The following is a 10,492-nucleotide window of genomic DNA, read 5'->3' as shown; positions in this document are numbered from 1 at the left end:
AAAAGGACATCTTTCAGTTGTAAACTAAGCTCAGCATGCACCATATCTCCCTTCTTTATAAAATTTTCTTTTATAAAATACCCACGAGATGCACATAATTCATTCAGTTTTCGAAATGGATGCAGTTCAAGCTTATCAGGGGTCACAATTGGAGACACAGGGGCTTATATATCCTCCAAACTTCATTAAGATTAAGCTTGGTGTCAAGTAGTATTGCCCCTGCAATACTTTCCACCATATCAACAAGAGCCTGTAAAAAAAGAAGATGGTCATACAAACAAACTAATCATGAACAGAAAAATAATGGCAATCAAACCACAAAGAAGCAAGTCATGTAGAACTCAACAACCAAATGACTTAACCAACTGCAAATATTTAAGAACATTGACTAAGAACCATGGATATAAATGGCAACTGTCGAAATTCACAACATCTGGAAGAAAGAAAAGTAATGAGCATAAGAACTAACCTTAGGACCTTTTGGGAGTTGGAGTGATCCATCAGTATGAGATTCAGAAATAGACTTCACATATTCTGTTATCTGACTTAGAAGTAACCCTGAGCAGTGTTGAAGATGCTGGTGAAGGTTTTGTCTTACAACGGCTTGAGCGAAATTTTCATTATTTACTGAAGCTGAACGCAAGTCAGTTAACTCGCCTGGATCAATATCTGTGTAGCTCTGATAGAGATGCCACGTAATAAGCAGGTCCAACACCGAGTCACCAAGATATTCAAGCCTCTGTCAAAAAATTCAAGAAGTTAAGAAGAGAGATTATATAGAGCTCTTGCTTATTGTGTGTTCAATTTCTTGCCATTTTCAAAATTACAAAGACTTCTTCAACAGACATTTAAAAAGGATATTTTAGGAAAAGGAAGAGGGGTGAGGGGCAGAAAGAGAAAAATTCAATCAAGTGATTCAAGTCTGCTGAGAATGTCCATTGATACCTGGTAACAATAGCCAACTCCCAGTTCTTGCTGGGATGCATGTGTTATGGCCTCCTGTAAAAGACCCTTAACAGAAAATTCATAACCAAGCTTTGACTCTAGGGTTGCAATCTCATTATCTTTTGGACATAGGACCGTAGAGAGGCAGTAGTAATTGCTTCAACAACTAACACGGGATCAAGTTCAGCATCATAACCAAGCTTTGACTCTAAAGTTTCCACTACAACAATATGTAGATATGTATTTAAGAGCAAAAAATCAAATGACCAGAAATTATCTACTTAAACCCAGGGATATAAATTAGAGAATCAAAAAATCAGCCAACACACACACAAACTAGCCCTACAGCAATATTTTAGTATTTTAGTAGACCATTTGATTATAAGTAAAGGTTATTAGTTGATTTTACTAGATTATGTGCTCAATGAATACAATTAACATATGAAGGAAACAAAGGAAGATGGGCAAATAGCTGACCTGTGCATTCATGTTAGCCCCATCCATGTATACTTGACCTCCATTGTCATGAATTATCTTACATATCTCATCAATACCTTCTTCATAGACTCCATGAGTTGAAGGATATGTGACCTATCATGTCAACCAAAATTAGAAGACTGTCAATATTGAATTAAATCTCCACCTCCATCTCCTTTAATTTTGTCAAATGACAAATGCAGATTCCCAGCATAGGATGCAAAATAAAATTACCATAAGAGCAGAGAGGTTGTCCCTATTAGCTTCAGCAGCCTTCCTTAATCTTCAATGTTGATGTTTCCCTTGGCATCAGTTCCAACAAAGACAATTTTCATTCCACACATGGTAGCACTAGCAGGGTTTGTCCAATGTGCTGAAACAGGTATAATGCACACATTGCGATGATGGTCACCTCTTGCCTACAATGTTCATTCAGCATCAGCTTTTGACAAAATAAGACTAATACAATGTCATATTGTTTTTGAAATGAAGTGATGATCTGAGGACTTCTAGATTTATGCAAGAAAATACTGCAATTAGACTTGCTTCCATTCATTTACATATTTGAGGAACAAAATGCTATTCCATTATATATTTATGCAGACAAACACACACACATACTGCAGATTTAATCATCAGCATCATTCACAGCAAATGTGAAGAAAAATTCCTAGAAAGCTTGAATACCTTCAATATCTACCATGAAAATCCTTATTCTAAGTAGTGAATACGAAAAACTATAATCACCCAAAGGTTAATCCTTCTTTGTTTGCAACGATATTTCCACTCTGAGAGAGAGAAATCAAAACTCAAACTTTGACACCTGCCTCATGTGCACAAGGCACTTTAGGAGCATACAAATCATCATACTAAGATTCTAGGCTTCAAGTTGAGTGATTACTTTATCTTTGCATCTAAATGAGCCTTAAGGAGAAAGCATCAAATGCCTCTTACTTTCTTTACTACAATCGAAAGAAAACACTATTTAAATTTGGCCAATTACCATACCAAATGATATGCCCGGATAACCATCAAGCCAGCATACTCTCAGCCGCACCAGCATTAGTTGCAAGGAAAAAGAGTCAAAGCCAGTGATGGTACACAATAAGTTCACCCAAATCTTTTAACATTTCCTGAAACCATTCATTAAGAGAATAATGTAAACCTGCCTATTTATACAAAGAAGAAACAACATAAAACCAAAAATTTTGGGCAAAGAAAACAATTGGAACTTATTGTGGCAGTAAACATTTGTAACTACCTAATAACCCTGAGACTGTTCAATTGGGGCAAAAGGGTGAATGTCAGTAAAGCCAGCCATGTTACTGGCATTATCTCACTTGTTGCATTCAATTTCATAGTACACGATCCTAATGGAATCATGCTGTGGCATAGAGAGAGATCCTTTGATTGTAACCTATGAATGTATCTAAGCAGCTCGTGCTCTGTATGATACCTAATAAAGAGAACAGAAAAGTCGGTTGGATATGAAATGTAAACTTTGCAGAGATCAAATTTCTTGAGGGGATATACGTGTTAAAGATTGAATGGTGAGATATGGGTCTCCCTTTCTAGCCAGAGGGAATCACGGTCTCCACCTCTGGTGCAAGAGATGCAGCAGTAAATGGAACCTGAAAATTCACCACAAGTCTAAGTTAGGTGGATGAAAATCCTAATTGATTGCAAATAAAAGAAAATTTTATAAAGAAGGGAGATATGGTGCATGCTGAGCTTAGTTTACAACTGAAAGATGTCCTTTTCATTGGAGAGGGATATGAGGGGGGAAAAAAATTGCAAGAGGAGAAGCAGCTTGTCGCTTATTAAAGGAACTTGAGGTTTGCAAGATGTCCTTTTCAATGAACTTGTCGTAATTATCATTTTATCGCCTTGATCTAGCATAATTGTAAGTATAATGTTTTGCAATATTATTGATTAAAATCCTTAGAAACTAGCAATATTGGAGAGAGATAACACATTTAATGTGATTTATGGCAAGTTATCAGCAACTCGGAAAAGACACCCGCCCTAGCAGCAACCATCAACAATTGGCTAGAAAAGCTAGCAAGAAGTTCATCCCATGGTTTTGTCATATGCGGGCAGGTTTTCAACTACTGCTTCAGCATCAGCAAAAGTCAACCCTAGCTTTAATGATTCTTTGTTGACGAGATTCTTCTTGCTTCCTCAGGTCTTCCATTTCTTCATATTTTTCCCTCGGGGTCCGAGGGGAAAATATAAAGAAATGGAAGAGTTATGGACGCAAGGGAATGTCGTCAGCAAAGAATCATTAAAGCTAGGGTTGTCTTGCTGCTGCTGAAGTGGAACTTTAAAACCTGCGTCCATATTACATTATTCATTTTGGTATGTGTCAATTCTTTTTGTCCTACTTTACATGGGAACACTTTTTCGGTAACCTTACATTGAACGGTGGCTGTTGATTTTGCAGGCAGAGCATAAAGGAAGCTCTCTGGGTAGGCCTCTCTAAAGTCACTCATCTGGGTAGGCCTCTCGGAAGCTCTTTGACCAATGTATTAGAGCTGCCGGAAAGAAAGATATTGTAATTTCTTGTCCTTATTTTTGTTACTTAAATAGCTTGCTTGTACAATTGTTAAATGCTTTCTTGTCCTTATTGGGTTTCACTTCGTATGATTTTTGACGTTATGCCTAAGCACATTGACCGTGTACAACCTCCCTTCATTGGGACACAATTATCATGTTATACCATGCTTGAGATGAACGTGCCTACTGTGTCACTGTGTAAAGCTGATTCTAGTTCAATGTTTTCTTATTGTGAATAATTTATGCATTTGTTTTAAACTGACTTAATTTTACCACTATTAGAGGCTGAGATTTCAGTGTATCCCATCAGCAACATGTTCTTTGGGTTAGTATACTTGCCTCAAAATTTTATCTCCATTCTCTGATTTTGAATATAAAGAATATTTGCATAGTTTTCCTAAGAAAGTTCATGCCAATATATTGTGTAGTTATGAATTATGATGATGAATGGGTTTGTAGATGCTTTGCATAATTTGTGTTTCCGCTTGTCACTGCACATTGTGGAATAGGTTTGTGGCTGCTGAATATTTATTCGTCAGCCATGTAGAATTACACAGCTGTGTTGCTTCAGAAGTTGTTAATGGTTTATTAATTCTGCATCGTTGTAATCCATGGCCTTTAAACAAGTTCTGGTCTGCATTTTTGTAGGGATTGGGCTGGCTGGAATGAGACAGAGGGACTTGATTAAATGGTATGTGGCTCAGCAGAATGAGGAAAATAACTACTGGGCTGGCTGCTGCTGCAATAGGTGAATCATTTTTGTAATTTGTTGTAACTTATGTCAGTGGTGCATCTCCTTGAGTCTTATTCTATTTCGTTCTGAAATTGTTGAGTTTGAAGGTGTTAAATTGTAACAATTTTTTTGTTTTCTTTGCTGAAATGTTAATTGTAACAGTTTATTCTATCTTTTAGTACTATAAGCACCTATGTGGGAACCTCAATGTAGGAAAAAGTTGGTATTTGATTAAAGTATAGGCATTATTTCTAAATTTTATGCTTTCATTGTGGGTTTGAATAGACTAAATTGGGTCAACTGGAAAAAAGTGGACCCAATGGAGAGAAGAAGTCATAATAGGAACAATTTCTAACCGAATAGGACTGAAGTGGACAGATTGGACCGAATAGGACCAATGTAGACTGAATAAGACATAATGGGCAAAATGTACGGTGTGTTGCAACTAGATTGTGAGCAGGGCAAAGCGAGTGGAAATATATGCCTCACGTAATAAGGTGTGTTGCAACTAGATTGTGATTTAGAGATTTTTCATGGCAATGTACGGTAATAGGCTATTCAATCTCACTCTTAGTGTTTTTTTGAAAAATACTATTCCAGATTATCGATGAAAAATCTTTGATTAAGAAGTATCAAAGAGAAATTTCAGTCCTCAAACAAGAACTTGATCAGCAAAAGAAGGGGATGATTGTTGGTGTTAATCATGACGAGATTTTGACCTTAAGGCAAAAGGTTTCTTCTCACCCTTCTCCTGTAGTCTTATCAAGTTATATGATGCAGTACTAGTTAATATGATTTTGTCACTATTATTTACTAGTCATCTTCTATTGTTGATTGGATAGTTGGAAGAAGGTCAAGTGAAAATGCAATCAAGATTGGAGGAAGAGGAGGATGCCAAGGTGGCTCTAATGAGTAGAATACAGAGACTAACCAAACTCATACTTTTCTCTTCAAAGAATACAATTCCTGGATATGTGAGTGACATTCCCAATCATCAACGAAGTCACTCTGTTGGTGAGGATGACGTGAGTTCCTTCTCTCTCTCTCTCTCTCTCTCTCTCTCTCTCTCTCTCTCTCTCTCTCTCTCTCTCTCTCTTTAACATCAATTACAAAACTTTTTCTATCTACTCAAAATAGAAAAATTACAACTTCTCCTGCCACAATTGCATACACTCACCCCACATCACATACAATTCTACTGGCGCAATCATTATCATTTCGTACTCAAACAATGAAAAAATAAAAGACAAAACTCACCCCTATTACAAAATTTTAACTAAGCTCTAACAAAAATATAAATAAAAATATCAAACCAAACAACAAAAGTAATGAGGATGTGCAAATGAATGAGTGCAATTATGTAACATCATTATTCCATATATAATTTCAATTTTTAGGTATATTAGAGTCTAATTCTAATTGGGCCCAAGAAAAATACAACTCTAGCCCCCTCCATCAAATCTGCCCAAATGAACAAGTTAACGATTATTTAGTTGTTAAAGAAATGTAATATTTTTTTTTTACTTATTACAAATAGTACATGAAAGTTGCATTATGTCCATTTTCCTTTGATCAACTTAATAATTATTTAAAATATATCATTATTACTAATATTTTGACTTTATTTTTCACATAAAGTAAAATCTTATGATTATCGATTCGATTCTATGATTTACTCTATGAGGACCTCTTATAGGTCCTGTTTAGGATCTCAATTTTAATAACCTTGGTTTTACTTGTAAATTACAAATATCTACTAGAAACATATTCATATAGATAATGTTTAATAGATCATGTTTAGGATCTCAATTCTTTTATAGATCATGTTTAATTTATTCATAAATGTTTTTTTAATTATATATATCTACTAGAAAGGTATTCATATAGCTATGAAAACATTTGAAAAAGATCCAAAAAAAAAAAAAAAATAATTGACCAATTAATTGAATCTTAGAGGGATATTTTTTTCTCTTTAAAGTATTAAAATGGATATTTGGATAAATTTTTTTTTAGTAAATTAGTAATAAACAAAACATATTATAACGTTTGACATAGCAAATATTATTTTTAATAATTTCATTGCTAGATTAGTTATTATTATAACGTTTGACTAAAATAAACAAATAATTATACTATTTATAAAAAGTATTGAATTTTAGTTAAGTTAAAATATTTTGTATTAATGATATAACATAGAGCAGAGGGGTTCATTAGACATTACCCAAAAAAAAAAAAAAAAAAAAAATTATACATTTAAAGTGCTACATATATATATATATATTTAACTGGTTACTACGAACAAATATATTTATTAGGAAATGTCATGACAAATTCAATACAAGCAAAACTTTCTAAAGCAGTTATACATACATTAAACAACCAACTAGAGAGTGAGGAGACCCTTACCTGACATGAGGATGTGCAAATGTACTACTGGATTGTATGAGAGTGAGAGGGAGAGAGGGAGACTACAATGATCAGTTTGTATGAGAGTTAAGAGGAAGTATTGTTCTGCTCTGTAGAATGAGTATGAGAGTTGAGAGAGGAATAATGCAGAGTAAGAGAGGATGAGTTGAGAGAGAAGACATAAACAAGTCACGGGCTTAAGATGTCCTGACAAAGCATCAAGTAAAAACGTGAAAATAAAGCAAAAACGTCAATGCTCAGCCAGAGTTAACAAAAAAAGGCTGAGGCTGGCTGTCAGTGACATGACCGGATGGGATTGGACATAATGGTGTGCATATAAAAATCGAGTTTCTGAGACTCGAGATCTACGAGGCATCTACGTGGCAGCCACATGGCATCCACATAGATCTCGAGTTTCTGAGACTCGAGATCTACATGGCAGCCACGTGGATGACACATAGATCTCGAGTCTCAGAAACTCGAGATCTATGTGGATGGCACGTGCATCAGGCCACGTCAAACCATGAAAACCGAGCATTAAAGTGTCGAGGTATGAGCGCAGAATTCGAGTCTCTGACGCTCGAGATGTTACTAAATTAAATAGTTTCCAAACCGGGCCAACTAACTAGATAGTGAAAGAAAAAAAAAATACTTACCTATTTCCTCCGTGTTTCAGATAAGAGATAGATATAGAATTATAGAAATAAAAAACGGAGGTGATCATGTGGGCTAGGCCATTGCCTATTGGTTATTGCCTACCACTTTTGTATTATCTCACTATTAGCTGTGATTCCAAAAAAAAATTTTAGGGTGTTTTTCAACTAACATAAATTATATAATTTAATAAAAAATTTATATATTGACAACAACAATTAAAAAACATGTAAATACATAAAATTTATAATTATTTTATACAAGTTTTTATATTTTGAAATTGTTGCATGATAGTCTTATTATCAATGTTATAAGATACATCTTTTTCAATATACACAACCAAGCAATCATTTATCCACTGATCTCCTATTCGATTGCGCAATTTATTCTTTATATATTTCATTGCTGAAAAACTTCTTTCTACTGTTGCAATAGTAACATGAAGGGTCAAAGCTAACGTCACAAGCAAATAGACTAATAGATAAGTCTTATGCTTCCTTGTACTCACTAACTTTTCAGCAAATTCACTAACTCCTTGAAGTACTAAAAAGAAGTCATTGCTGCGTATATCAAAAATGTAATCCTGAAATTAAGAGTCAAGTGCCAAAATATCTGGGATTTGTTTACAATTATAGCACCCACTGTGTTTTTTTTTTTTTTTTTTTTAATTTTTTTGCAAAGGACATGTTAAGATACAAACACACGTATCTAAAATTGGACACGTGCTATAAAAGGCACTCAACACCAACTTCACCCGCACTAACTTCACCCGTTGTTTTTTTTTTTTTTTTTTTTTTTTTTTTTGAGAAACAAACACACACAAAGGAGAGAGAAAGAGGTTCTAACACAAAGGCATAGCACAACTTCACCCACTATTGAAAATATAAATTAAACAGTAAAATCTCTTATAGTATTAGAATTTATTGACACCATTCTCTTTCTTCCAGCTTGGTGTTAGAAATCTCTTAACTGACAAGGTTGAATCATGAATGTTATACACCTTCCCCAAACTACCCTTGACCAAAGAGTAAAAGCTCAAGTCTTTTACACTTAAAAAGAAAGGCCACAAATGTAAATATCTACTCCAAAACCCAACAACATCACACAACCAAAACTCTCAACATCTCAATTTATTATCCTATGGAAAAAAAAAAAAAAAAAAAAAAACCACTCCCCGAAACGCAGAGTGAAATTAGAATTCTTGTTTCTTTCAAATTTGTTCCCTGCACTGTCAGTACAAAAATTCTTATCCATTACCAAAATCACTCGCCCATACTGATCAGTGGATGATAAACCCACAAGAACAAAATATTGGAGGTTTGGCTGTAGAATTTTGAGCGAATTTGGTATAACTTTGCCAGCACCATGGACCAAAAGCTGTAAAGAGTTTTCCAAAAGTGATGAAAATGTTAGAATTCAGTTTATTATTTAGTCTAGACAGCGTAACTAGTCAAAGAACCTAGATTATGGAATTCGATTTACACATCTACACAATTAACATGGTGGACAGTTCCATATGAGGAATTTCAAGACATTTGTCAGTAATTCAAAATTTTTAAAAAGATGATTTTATCATATATTGATAAGTGTTTCAAGGGGTGTTATTATAAAATATCCTTATGGAAAAGATCTGGTAAAAATCCTTGACTAGGGAGACAATCCACCATTATTGCTTGTTGTATTTGGACTCCATTACAATAGAGAGAACTCCATTTTATCTTTCTCAAATCAACCAAAGCCATACTTCAATAATAGCAAGGTTGAGACAAATCAACCAAAAACCACAATTCTGAAACACTAGAATAATGCAAGAATCAAAGAGAGAACATAAAATCAATTTAAAGGCCTTTTTACATGTTTGTTAGCTACCTACTCACATTGCAAGCATTCACAGACGAACATACAAAACCTTGTCCACCATTACAGGGCTCACTGAAAGATATATTTATAGAAACATTCAGAGCATTTGTGAAATCAGTTGAGGTGGTGATATTTGCCGTTGGCGGGATTGTATCTGCAAAGTTAAGGTATAATATGAATCAGCTAAGGGTACAAACAAAATATAAGAGCATGAATGCAAGAAAAGCTAAACTGGATTGTTACATCATAAAGTGTCAAACTAACCTTCAATGTGGGGGCGTGTTTAAGTCTTCAAAATAAAAATAGAAAGGTAAAATACATGCAGTTCATGCAAATTTAAAATCGAGTAGATGGGTTTTGTTAAATTAGAAATTGGGTACTAAAGAAGAACACAATATAAGCGCATGGGATGGGAAACATTTCTTCATAGACATAACTGTTGAAGACGTTCAAGCAAGAAGGTCTTATTTGAAGTTGAGTGGTAATTGAAGAAAATATAATAGCAATTAGAAAAAGAATAAAAGGAAGGTTCTTAACCAACAGTCCAGTTATAGCTACTGCAGCCAACTCCTTGAGTCCCGTTGGGGCAAACCTCAAATTTATGATTTCCATCCTGCAAGCCTTCACACAAAACCGTCCCATTTTCACATTGAGAAGCATTAATGCGGCCAAAGCCATCATCCAACTGCACCAACAAGTTTATTAACCTATTATTTTGTGGAACAAGCCAAATGAACATCAAGAGAAAAACCAAAGTTTTCCCAATAAATCAAACCATGATGCAGCTTCTTCACTTCCCACTTACCATTGAGTTGGAAAGAAAAACACATACACAAAGCACCAAAAAAAAAAAAAAAAAAA

At 34.5% G+C, this 10,492-nt stretch overlaps 1 long non-coding RNA gene and 1 other non-coding gene across 3 annotated transcripts in view; one reads left to right on the top strand and one right to left on the bottom strand.

Moving 5' to 3' along the window:
- Positions 1–6: 6 nt before the first annotated feature.
- On the bottom strand, positions 7–2,984 carry LOC112016778 (uncharacterized). The gene is made up of 6 exons (XR_010630904.1): positions 2,956–2,984; positions 2,684–2,878; positions 2,431–2,555; positions 1,657–1,841; positions 1,423–1,536; positions 7–250 (listed from the first exon to the last, which is right to left on the bottom strand). It is a non-coding gene; the product is annotated as an uncharacterized LOC112016778 (transcript).
- A 130-nt stretch (positions 2,985–3,114) lies between these two features.
- LOC136069686 (uncharacterized) overlaps positions 3,115–10,492 on the top strand; it is a 9,563-nt gene continuing 2,185 nt past the window's right edge. The window contains exons 1-6 of one of the 2 annotated variants that reach the window (XR_010630906.1): positions 3,115–3,780; positions 3,866–3,976; positions 4,627–4,726; positions 4,997–5,208; positions 5,312–5,443; positions 5,554–5,736. This is a non-coding gene — a long non-coding RNA (uncharacterized LOC136069686). Of the gene's footprint in view, positions 3,781–3,865; positions 3,977–4,216; positions 4,304–4,626; positions 4,968–4,996; positions 5,209–5,311; positions 5,444–5,553; positions 5,737–10,492 lie in introns of those variants that run through there. The other variant, XR_010630905.1, reaches the window with a different exon arrangement.

Source organism: Quercus suber, unplaced genomic scaffold, assembly GCF_002906115.3.
Source record: "Quercus suber isolate HL8 unplaced genomic scaffold, Cork oak 2.0 scaffold_183, whole genome shotgun sequence".
NCBI lineage: Eukaryota > Viridiplantae > Streptophyta > Magnoliopsida > Fagales > Fagaceae > Quercus > Quercus suber.
Note: the sequence above shows the minus strand (reverse complement) of the source record. Positions and strands in the feature narration are given on the sequence as shown.